This window comes from Plectrocnemia conspersa, unplaced genomic scaffold, assembly GCF_051122295.1.
Source record: "Plectrocnemia conspersa isolate PC_06_02 unplaced genomic scaffold, ASM5112229v1 ptg000004l, whole genome shotgun sequence".
NCBI classification, from domain to species: Eukaryota; Metazoa; Arthropoda; class Insecta; order Trichoptera; family Polycentropodidae; genus Plectrocnemia; species Plectrocnemia conspersa.
In genome coordinates, this window is record NW_028277168.1 from 17623521 (window position 1) to 17636647 (window position 13127).

The following is a 13127-nucleotide window of genomic DNA, read 5'->3' on the forward strand; positions in this document are numbered from 1 at the left end:
TGAAATGTACTCATATTTATCTGACTTATGTATTTTTAATTTGACCATTAAATATAAGCTCTTAATTGGATATGTAAAAGGATCACAAATGTTTTCACTGAGTTAAATATAACACGCTACTCGGAAGGATAACGCTCAATGCCAAGATGAGCTATGGAAATTATTTTAGGGCCGCATTGTGACCAACACCTTTGTTTACATTGGTTATATTCCGAAGAGCTTAGAAAAGTGTATGTATATTTTTAGATTACTTTGTGAGGTGTCACAGTATGGCCACTTTAACGTTGATGATATTGTGTCATCCGCGTGTCATCTGAGTGATGAATGGTACAGCAGCACATATAATACATCATTCAGTGTAAGAGCTTAAGTTCTATAAGGACTAAATGTTAAACGTAAGGCGTGGTCGTTTTAACGCAGATTTCGTTGCCTCGCAAGAACCGGATTGTTAGGGCCTTGTCCTCATCCAGGACGAGGGCGGACGGGTTTCGCGATAATACGCCGCTGATTAACCAAGAAGATTGAAAACGGATGGAAGGATAGAATTAAGATATAACGATGACTGGATTCAATTAGGAAGGGCTGGAATTAAAAGGGGTGACTCTGGAGCGTTTGAAGACATTGTCTTCTAAGTTATGAGGTCTGAAATATTAACGCGTCAGCCCGTTAACACTGAGCTATTAAAGCGAGAAGACCAAAGTCATAAATCCAATAATAGATCGCTGTTTCAAGTTTAGGATCGCGATCTTTCCACACGAGGGATTACTCTCTCCACAGGTTTGGTGAGAGAAAAAAGGAAAGGAAAAGAAATGGATTCTGTGGTCTTATTTGAAGTCAGGCGCCATTCTTTGGCGATGAGGAGTCAACCCAGACCACCCAATGTGTAAATAATCGATGAATGTGTAATACAAATAATCATTTGTATGCTGTGTATAATATTTATAAAAGTATTTTTTCTTTTTAAAATATTTGTATCAATTATTATTTATATACATTTTAGTGGCGCTAATCACAAATTCACAAAAAAAACAGTATCGAATTTGAATAAATATTTTTTTTAAATCAAAAGATCAGTGACAAATTAAAATTTTTATTTTAAAGAAATTTGCAAAAAACAAATAGATTAAAAATATCAATACTATATAATATAAGCATAAAAATCTATTGAAGCACAAAATACCACAGATGTTACGATAATTTTTATATAAAATTCTTGCTTTAAAAGGCAATTAATTTCATTGAGCTATGAACTGATATTAAGACATTTCCCAACAAACATGCACGAATAATATTAGTATTAAACAATTGCTGATTCCATACTAAAATTTTTAAGAAAATAGTAGCTACAGTAAGAAAAAATTTGAATTTATTAAGAATCTGAATATCCAATAGATCTATCTATACAGAAAGAAGGAATTCAATATTAAGGCGTGATTGCTTGATATTAAAATTGAAACACATTAAATGAATTCAATTCCTATAAAATGTTTCTTAATAACACGTTTCAAAATATTCTTGAATCATAATAATAAATTATAATAATAAAAGTTTCTTATACTCCCTACCGGTTACCATCGTCGTTAACTTTATTCAAACAGTCAAATACACCGCAATAAGCGCAGCCAGGTGTTTTCACCACTGCCCACCATTATGTCGTGAGTGAAAATAATTCCACTTCTTTAACACGCTTAAATATCTAGGGTCTAATAATATGCGTTTACCTCCTGACTTCCGGGGAGGTAGGAAGGCTCCTGGCCCTCCTCCCTTTGATGCCACCATCTTGTTTATACCCCGATCCTCCGTGAGTGTTGCCCATAATACCTGAAGAGGGTCCTGCCGCTCACCGCTTTCGGGGGACATTCGTGTCCGATTGTGTCCTCCGTCTCACCATTATCACCATTAACAAAGAGCGTTTCACGCCAAAATACGCAGGGGGTTGGAAAATAGATTAAGGCGCATTGTCCGGCTGCGATTTATTGTCGCTCGCCGCCATTTATTAATCGTATGTAAGTATATCAAAAAATATCTATTTGAAAGAATAAACACACACAAATTAATTATAGAGAGTGATTTTTATGTGCACACATGGGTGTGTGTATAAATATATAAGTGCAGTCGCACTAAATGGTGTGCGGAGGGCGGCGTTTGCTCCCCCTTTCTCATCAAGGGTTGGGAAAAAAATCAGCATCCCATTGTGTATATACAACCCTCCCGAACGGAGCGTACTTTTTAGAAAACTCTAGAAATAGCGCGATGAAAAAAATATACATTGTATATCAGCTATAACGAGCCATGGCTTAACGAACGATACTTTTTTTAGCTATACTACAGATACGTAATTACATTTATTTCATTTTAGTATACATTTAACTAAAAAATATAAGGAACTTTTATAGTTGTTTTGTAATTGTTTGTTTACATTTTTCTGATAAGGCTTAAATTTACTACTGTACGAAATCTAGATGATAAATCTACAGTTAGCTAAAGATACATGGCATTTGCATTTTTTTGCCAAAATAATAATTTTGATTTGTAGATAGAATAAAACATTTTTAATTTAATTATTATATGTTTCCCAAACTGTGGCACATTAAAGATTTATACAGATATCTACAAAATCTACGAACGGTAAAAGTTCAGTAAAATTCAGACGTACATATATGTAAACTTTACATATGCATACCTATGTATGTATATTCGAATGTAATTCCAATAAGAATCTCTTATCCGGTCTGTTAAGCATTATACCCTGTGCTAAATGTTATATATAGGCATTGAGAATATTAAGGTCGAACTTAATTCATATTTATAATTTGGTGATTATTATATATTAAATAAGTTAGAGTATTAAAAGTCTAAAAATAAACGGGAAAGATTATTTATCATCCAATAATTATTTACTATCTCTAGTTTTTGGATTCTGTTGTCGATTTGAAATTTATTAAGTTATTATCATAGTAAAAAAAACTTGTTGAGTAAGCCATTTATTTACTAGACTAAAGATTTCCATACGAATATGCAATATTCGAATATCTTTTCTACATTTTGCTACTCGAATATTTTTATTATAAATAGTATTTTCAACTACAAATTTGATACTTGGTACTATAAATACTTTAGCGTGCGGTCTGCCTATACATCTGTTGACAGTTGCGAAATTTTTTTTTTTTTTTATGTTCAAACCAAAACCTAACCTAAACGAATTAACCAAACTCCAATTTTTTTATAGTGCAAAGGATTAATTAAGGGAGAGGAGAGGGGAATTTGACCCCCAATGAATAAGAAACGAAATACTATGAAGCTTAGTGAAATCGAAATATTAAAAAAACGACCACAGACTAACTAATTTTTGCCGCCCCCCACCTTAAAAAAATCTGAAACTACATTCCTTGACCACATTCTGCACGTCTATTTTTATAGTGCAAAGTAATACATAGGGGGGGGGGTGAAAGTGGAAGCATTTGCCCCCCTTGAATTGGGCTAGAAAAATGCATGCTATTAAATGAAATACTATTGTATATTTTTTATATATGTTTATATACTTAAAGTTGTTTGATGTAAAGATTAGCTATTAAGCTAAATAAATAAATAAATAAATAAGCCTTAGAGAATTCAAAAGTTAAAAAAAAACGACAATGACAGGGGGGGGAAGGAGAGGGTAATTTTTGCCCCACCCCTGAAAAAACTAAAATTACGTTCCTGGAGCTGGGTAAAGTACAACATTAATAAAGGAAACTATTACATTCATAGTGAAAACTATTAAATTTATAGTGCAATTATATTTTTCCCTTCGAATAGTATCTGTGATAAATGTTCATTAAGTAAATAATTATTATATGCAGTTAAAAAGAAAATGAATAAACGGCTAAACGATAAATTAATATCATTGTTAATTAACAAAAATCCCTTAGTTTCATTGAGCATATTTGACTAAAAAAGAAACAATATCGTTTATGTGGGAAGTTTATTTTATTAAAATAAAATTTTCAATGCTAAGGATGTAGAAAGGACACTGCTTGCTTTTAAAAATATGTTTTTTACCTCTATATAAATTATTTTCTCATGTGAAGACCAAAAATTTCGTTCTTTCTAATAATCTGATTCTTTATATATCTAGATTTTTTAAAAAAGAGTGAAACGGAAGACGTTTTGTTTAAAACACTCCTAATATTTGGACGAACATTAACCACTATTGAGCGGGTGTTTTCAAAAGTAGGAACAATCAAGACAATGTCAAGAACCAATATAAAATACGAAACGATCTATTCTTTGCTATTTTTTTTATATATATTTTTTGAATTAAAATAATTAATAATTATCTGATATTAAGTGATTTATTTTAAATAAGTTTTATACTTGAGAAACTATATGAATATATTATAATAATTATATTTTAGAGCAAACTATTTTTCGATCGGGTAGTTTGTGAAATCGTTAGTAGAATTCCGCAAGAGGATACATAATATCCGATAGTATCATAGATGATCATGATAAATTGAACAATTTGCCAACAAATTGATCAGACATTAAATATGAACAGTATACAAATAGCAGATGATTGTTACATTACATACATATGTAATTTTACCATATCTTAACCATAATAGACTCTTTATTTATGACAACAAGGACAAATATATATGCATCTGAAAGAGCAATCTACAATGAAACAATATATATACCGCTTATAGTTTTCTATAAAATATAATATTCGATTATTTAATGCTCATAATCTGAAATATATATAAGTAACGCAGTGGTAGAATAATAATTTTATTTTTATGTATGTATATTATTTATGTATTTATGAAAGCTTATAGCCATTATAATGAGTCGGTTCGGGAGTTTCATTGTACGTACTTTTTCATTAAAAAACACACTAAGCATGAAATTGACATAATTTCAAGAATAACCAGCGAACTCGAACGTAATCTGATATCGCGTCCGCCTTCCATAACGACTTAACAATCATCAAGCCTTTCTTTATACGTACAACTTATTCTAAGAGACTGAGTCACAAAAAATGTTTAAAAATTCATCTTAACGACAGTTCTAGATCACTTCGCGTACCATTTGCACCCCATCCAGGGGAGACTGATTGCCACATTATTATGACGTATGTACCGAACGCACCGACACATCTCCCCTATTTCCATAGCCAGAAAATCAATAATCAGCACTATTTGTGTTATTAAGATGAAGGGCTGGCCCCTTTTGTATTGTATATTCTATGACACACATACAATACGAAGGTCGTGTTGCAATTAAATCGGCGAGATTGAGAAACGCTATCGATGGCATTCAATAATAATGCACGCTTTGTAAAGGTTACAAGTTCAACGCGCAACAAAAGCTAAGATACTTTCTAATGACACGCTACTAGCATATAAGCCGTACATGGTAAGGTATTTATATATCAAAAACTAGTTGCACAATTATTAATAAAAAAATTGTGGCACACATTATAACATTTAACGACAGGTATAGAGATTGATTTATTGTATTATAAATAAGCATAGTTTTCATTATGGAAAATCGTCGCTACACATTAACATGTGCCACTCATGTTTTGTGATATCGAATTGCTCGGCAATGTGCGTTAAATAAACATGGAACAAGCCTTTCTATGGTATCCACCAAATTAAATGAGGGTATGAATGAATTAATATGAAAAAATAATGCATTTATCTGCTGTTCGTATGGTTGAAACCTTATACGTATTATACATACAAATTGCTGTTATACACTTTGATAAAAAATATCAATGAATAATAAGATCCCTATATTTTTTTATAAAATATATTTATGTAGTTTATAATTCATCTTAAGTAAAACAATATTTTTACTATGTAAAAATAATTTATAATACTATAATAAAAAGTCACATTTACAGGAAAGGGATGTGGCGTAATAATACTTTTGTAAACAAAAGCTTTATAACGAAGGGGTGTGACTGCACATAGGCAGATACGCTATTATGAGCATTGGACAATTCGATATCAACACGTGCAATGAAATTAGGGCCTTTAGAGCGTTTTGATATTCAACCAAAGGTAACGTAAGGCTTAAATTAGCATAAATACAAAATGTTCAAATTGGTTCAATTGTAGAATTATGATGCATCAGTAATCGCACGACGGAAATTAAACGATAATTATATTTTTTATGAATATTATTTTTAATAACATGGGGCAAATTTAATGTACGCTGAAGTGAAAAATATTTTCTCATTTTTTATGTAAGTAATACATGTGATAAACATTTAGTGCATTCCATTTATGAAAGAAATAAATACAATCATAATAAAACTTGAATTCTGTTCATAGTTTCTGTTCCTGTTCGACTTTACCAAATAGGTACAAAGCTACTTTTGAAGTGAAGTATCGACTGTAAATTAACAATTGCTTCGTATATGGTACAATGTTTGTAGTGGAAAAGGCAGAATATTTTTTTATATGCACTTGCTTTTTACACAATTCATGAGTTAGATGTTATTTAAATTTTAAAATACAATTCAGTTTTAATTGCAAAATGCTAAATCAGTGATATTTGTTACCTTATCATTTTTTTATTCATTGTATATGTACATATTATACATATATTCTATTTTGGGACTATCTAAGTATATAGTTATAAAAAAGATTTATTTATATGAAAAAAAAACAATATAAAAATTAAAAGCTTTTTATTAATTTCTATATTTTACTTTAAAAACTATTATGGATCATTTATAACTTCTTTACCTTTGTCAAGTTTTTAAACCTAAAAGTAAAGATATTTTAAATAGTTTCTATTTTCAAAACGGATGTTGGATTAAGCTGGCTAAGGAACTCAATCGAGATATTTATAAGCTCAATTTTTCAGAGAAGTTTAATAACACATTTTTTCATTCTTTACTTTTTGCTGTAGGATGTTTTTTAGCGGAGCAACGATTTTTAATGTTTTTGAATAGTCACCATTTTGAAACGGTATTTACATATCTATTTTTAGAAAAGTTTATTGGTGATCTGTTATTGTAACCTCAAAAATTCTTATTCCAGTAGAAACACTTTTATTAAATTTTCATTTAATTTTAATTTTAAGATAGACTAAGATTTATGTTTTTTAAAAAGCTTTATATCAATATGCTACACACTCATCACTCGATTTACGCGGTTAAGAAAAACATTTTTTAAATACTCCAAATCAAACATATTTTGTTCCACACGTGTAGCGCGGCAATGTGCAAACGCATGGAACTTCTCCCACTGCCCATGCAGTGTGTCGTTGAGTTGCCTTTTAAAGTGCACGCGCGTGGCTGAAGATTTTTCTCGTTTACTTTTTGGTTTAAAGAAATGTTAAAAACTACACGTGACTACTATTTGATCGTTATATTTAAAATTTCGTTCTATGCCTAGATTTTCGCGTTATTTCCTTAAACGTATCTACCACGTAAATTAAAATATGAATGTGTATTATTAAATATTTTCAAACTCTAATTTTTTCTATAGGATTTCTTGTAACGGAAATACATTTTTAAATTTTTTTTTCAACTAAAATTTTAAAACAAAATGGTAGAATAGACTATAAATAAAGAAAGGCTTACAAGATATTTTCTTAAAAAAAGTTTTGTATAAATCTGAATAAAAATATACCATATATCATATTCACTAAAACATGAATAAAAAAAAAATATTTCAATTTTATTTCAATTTAAGAGAATGATTAAAATTATCATTAAATCAATAGAAACAAATAAAAATGTTACTAGAAACTTAAGAAACACAAATTTTACGTTTAAAATCCACATCAGACATGTGACAGTTATTTATTTTCGATTAAAAATTGAATATTAACGTCATGTTTTACTGTTTATATGTATTCAATTTTATTACAAATCGTGATTTTAGATATTTCACTTGACTATAAAAACACAAAACAATCGAAATAACAACCAATGGAGTCATAGGAAACTATTAAACCTCGTCATTTAAGTAGTGAATAAATTTGCAAAAAATAAAAAAAAATAACGGTCTATTATTGTAAAAACACAATTATTAAAAATTGCAACTGTATATAAAATATGTCGCTAAATAAAAAATATGTTATTATTTATATATTTTATTTTCACATATTCCCACCAGCAAAATAATTAATACCCGAAAGAGGTTTTAATGGCAATATAGTATATCGTGTCTGGAAGATCAGAATTAGCGATTATTAAATAATTTTAATTCTGATCGATTATAGCAGATTAGGTTCCTAGATTTTCCTAATCTTACGGATACATTTTGTATTGAATAATAAAGTCCTGACTGGAACATTGAAAGTCGAGAATTATTACCAGGATCACATTGATTCATAGCCATTTACATTTTCGCTTTAAATGGCTCTAATTCCAAATTCATATTACCTTTGTTATTAATTAATAAGTCATTTCAATCTAAATGTATGGTACCATATTTTCGGTGTGAAGGTAATAACTACGTAGAATTTACTTAATTTTGAATTAATAATGTTTAACTGTTTCAATACAATAATGAAATACAATAAAAAGATATATTATTAAGTCGGTGTAAAAGGCAACAAGAAAATACTACACATATTTATTTCCCTACAAAAATTGCATTTATCTGTATTTAATTAACAATCGTATGTGCAAGAGGAGTGGAACTATTTTAAAATTTGTCAGATTTAAAAGACTCGTATTGTAAATACTAATTTGCATCACATTTTTATAGTAATCACTATCTGAAGTATACTAAGTTGGATATGTATGTACATGTACATGATATATGCACCAATAGCAAAAAGTAGATCCTATTTCGAACCAATATTTAACATAATGTGCCCAGAAGCTTTCGATTCTGTAAGCAGAATCGATGCTTTACAATTTCCATCGCGGCCTAATGGCGCATCCCACAGAAGCAATCGAAAGCTCAATGGTGCTGAATAATTTCGGGGTCTAGGTATTTTATTGTATACTTATGCATATTGCACAACAAGGCCAAAGCTTTTAAAGCTTACGGTGATCCGTTTGTTTTCCTTGTAATATACAAATCTAATTATTTGTATGAGTTGTTGCAAAACTCGCCTGCAGGCACACCTCCGGATCTCTCGGAGGGACTGTTCTCCGAGCCTCCTCTACAAATGGCAATTCCGTTTTAGATCATACAGGTCACGTTTGAACTTTTTATAGCCATCTCCTACGCCACACAACGGCGCTCTTCTCTCCCACCGCTTTACAACACCGCTGGTTATTCTTGAGCACATAAATTACACTAGATAGGGCGCTTGATAAATGCGATTTCGCGAAAAACCTATCTAATTATGTAATCTAGTCCGATGCCATGGTTATGAGATAAAACGACGGCAATCGCGTTTTGGCACAGGTGGGCGTTTGATGTGAACGAAAACAAGGCAATTTGATTTGCTTTTGAGGTTAATAGAGTTGACAACGGATATGAAGAAATAAATTAGATAACATTCATAAAATATTGTGAGATAAGAAGACAAATCAGATAACGATATGCTATATAAGTTTCCACAAAATGATTTAAGAGATAAATAATCTAAAGATCATAGTGAAATTTCTTTACACCAATACTTAAATAATAGCAATATAAAATGTATTGTAACATTGAAAGTATTGACAATTTTAATGATTTAATTCAATACTTATATAACCGCAGAAAAACAATAAACAATGAAGAGAAATTAATCATTATAATTAACTTTTAAACTCATTATTATACATTTTATTTAATCGAGGATTGTTCATTTAATGTAATATTTCGTACATTTCATGTTTTTAATAAAATATGCACATTTGAAAACCCAAAACCCAAATAATCCGTATCTGCTTGGTATATAAGCAAGTAGCAAGTGGACAGTTAAAGATGATCCGCAAGAAATGTTTTCAACTCTGAAAGCCAAAATATGCGCCTCGTTAGTTTAATTCATTTGTTAAAAACCACAATCATGTTATCAATAAAAACTAGTTTGCAAGTTGTCCCAAAAAATATGTATAAAATATGGTCAAGAATTATTGAGAAAACTTTTTCCAGTGTAAGTTCGGATATCGAAGTAATCGAGGAAGAAGAAAGACACTGATTGTATCATCACAATGTCGATTAATGAAGAATTGAAAATAATAGATACTATCATGGAAAAGAATTTCAGATCTTAGTATCAACTAGAACTCTGACTCTGAATATTTTCTACGGCTGGAATATTCAACACAAAAATAAGGAATACACTAATTAAATGCTTTAACATTTTTTAAATCTTATTTTGAGTTGAATATGTATAATATTTGTTTAATAAATGTTTTTTTACAAACAATACGTATTTTCTCCAAATAATTACTTCACAAAAAAAATTACATGTTTTTTTTTCTATGATTAAAAGTCCCGGGAATTTGAAAAACTGTCTCACTCCCGAGAAATGTAAAAACTCGAGACTACAGAATTCCTAAATAACATACATTTTTATAACACGTTGTTTAATATTAATAATATCTGATTTGAAGTCATATACAAGAGAGTTATTACTATATCATCGAATATTAGTACCATATACATATGTATCATAATATTAAAAATAGTAAAACTATTCAATATTATATTGATGATAACATATTACAACTTTAAAATTTATGATTATATATGTACTTTTCGTTGATTTTTAATGGACACGATACTCGTGATTAATTATCGTATATATAATACTTAACGTATAATAATAAAATTGTTCTGATGCTATATTTAACACGTTACTGTTAATAATATACACTAAAATCAGAGTAATAATTAAAATATAATCATCGAGAATTATACTTTTAAAATTATTCATTGTTAAGCCAAATCTTGTTACGCAGCAATGTGTTTTATTATTATGCTAAAGAAGAGAATTAATTATATAAAAATGAAAGATAGCGTTTATGTTATAAATTAACTGTTCCAAATTTGAGTAACTGTATTTATTTTTATTTAAAATATTCATGGTATTGTTACCGCGAGTTGCAATTCTTGACGATACTAAAACTTTTATAACAATATCATATCTAGTTGAGACATTGAATCGCTTTGAACTTTCTAAACGAAACTGCAGAGTTTAAATCGCTATTTAAGTTACAATGGAGATTCACTATATAAATGTATTAAAACATATTATAACTTTTGGCCCACACAATAAATTCGAACGCCATTTCCACACACCAAACAATGTGCAATATATTTACATACGATAACAATATTTATAAATCACAGATGCACAATATTATTAATAAGGAATTAAAATTTAATTTAAGTGTATTATTTAAAGCACAAATGAATCAAAGCTTCGCACAAAATCCGCGTCGCGTAGCTTTGTTTTCGGTGCTGCGAGCGCTAACGAGCGACGCGAATAAAGCGCGGCACGCGACTGCAGCAGCTCGTGCTGCTGCTGCTGCTGTTGATGTTCAGACTCAGAGGGGACGAATGCACTCCATGTGACGTCACGCAGCCGTAACATGCTCGCTGCTGTTGCGAGGGTCACCGGGAACCGGAACCGGGCTTAGGGACACCCTCTGTCGTGCGCGCTATGCATTTATGCGCGAATGAGTGTAACGGAGTTTTGACACTTTGGCAATAAATGGACAGCTGTGTCGAATCAAAGTTGTAGCAGGGCTGTTAGCTTGGCGAAGAAGGGTAGCTTCGGATTAGTTGGTATTATATTAAAATAAAATAAGAAACTTTCTGATATTAATTTTTAATTAAGCCATAACTAATATCACGTACTACAATAAGTCACAAATACGGACAATATAAAATTATGCAAAGCTATGCGATAATAATTAGACCGATAAGGACATCATAAAAGCTAATGTCCTTTTATCTACGCACGTACATCGAAACAATGAAGTTTGATCTCACCGCTAGGATGTTCAATAGTTTTGAGGACAACATAACTCCAAAAGCGCAGATATATTGGTGCGACTATAATGGATGAATTTGTGAAAAATAAAATGGCTCTATGAGTTCTGACACAATTTGTCAAATGCCTTTGAACATGTGAACAACAGAAATATTTATATTCTTTATTCAACTCAAATTTATCTGACTATAACAATGTTTATGCATTGTTTTTATTAGAAAACGGAAGTTTTAAAAGGTAGAACAACTATTGGGCTTCTCACTACCAATGCGACTCCGACATCTACGGCAAGTTAATCTATCCAAATCGACATTGATGAACCAAGACTTTTGCTCCAATCCAGTCGAGACGATCTGGACATCTTATGACGCATAGACACGCCATAAAAGATACATCAACGTATCTAATAACGTCAGAATTTTATTGTCAGAATACTTCTCAGTGGCAAAATGATAAGCAACTTCTTAATGCACTTAAAAACAATCTTATAACGTGCAAAGAAACTCATTTTAATTTAAATTGCTGTGCTAAAAAGCAAAAATTTAAATTTTAAGGCACTGTGAATCCTAAGACGGAAATTACATCTATACAGATGCACTGTTTGGTCTAATTTCATTAGACATAACATCGTTTTAAAAAAAATGGAAGAACCTTCGACTATTCGAATATTAAATAAAAAATCGACGAAGTAATGTTTTCTCGGTTTTTACCGATATTAATTTATTTAACCAATTAGTGCAAAAAATCAATTAATTGACAATAAAATATTATTCAATTAAAAAATAATTATTGATTCATAATAATTATTTTAGGTAATCATTAACTACTTTTTATTCATTCATTCAACTTTTTGAATTTTATAAAAAATGCATAACACAATACTGTGTGAATTACTGATCACTGAAAATCACATACATTTTGATCAGGGACGTTATTTCAGCTTTTTCATATCTGCGATTAAATTAATTCAATAAAATTGATGAAACCTTTTAAATAAACACTTTTATCGAATTTATTGTATATACTATGTATGCTTGGAAAGAATTTGCTAATAATAATGTTTGGAACGAATTTCATATATATATAATAAAATCGGGTCCATTTTGGCGTTTGCTTTTTGTGGATTTGCATATAAATTAAATTAACCACGATTGAATTATTTACCTTTAATAAATAAAATTATTGTTTTCATCATATTTATTTACTTATAAACAGAATAAACAGTAGTGGAT

The 13127-nt window shown here is 30.0% G+C and overlaps 1 protein-coding gene and 1 long non-coding RNA gene across 7 annotated transcripts in view; one reads left to right on the forward strand and one right to left on the reverse strand.

The window, feature by feature from the left end:
- Window positions 1-13127, reverse strand: part of sick (sickie) — a 151701-nt gene that overhangs the window by 64880 nt on the left and 73694 nt on the right. The window lies entirely within an intron of this gene.
- Window positions 6882-9150, forward strand: LOC148236095 (uncharacterized). The gene is made up of 2 exons (XR_015809293.1): window positions 6882-8051; window positions 8194-9150. It is a non-coding gene; the product is annotated as an uncharacterized LOC148236095 (long non-coding RNA).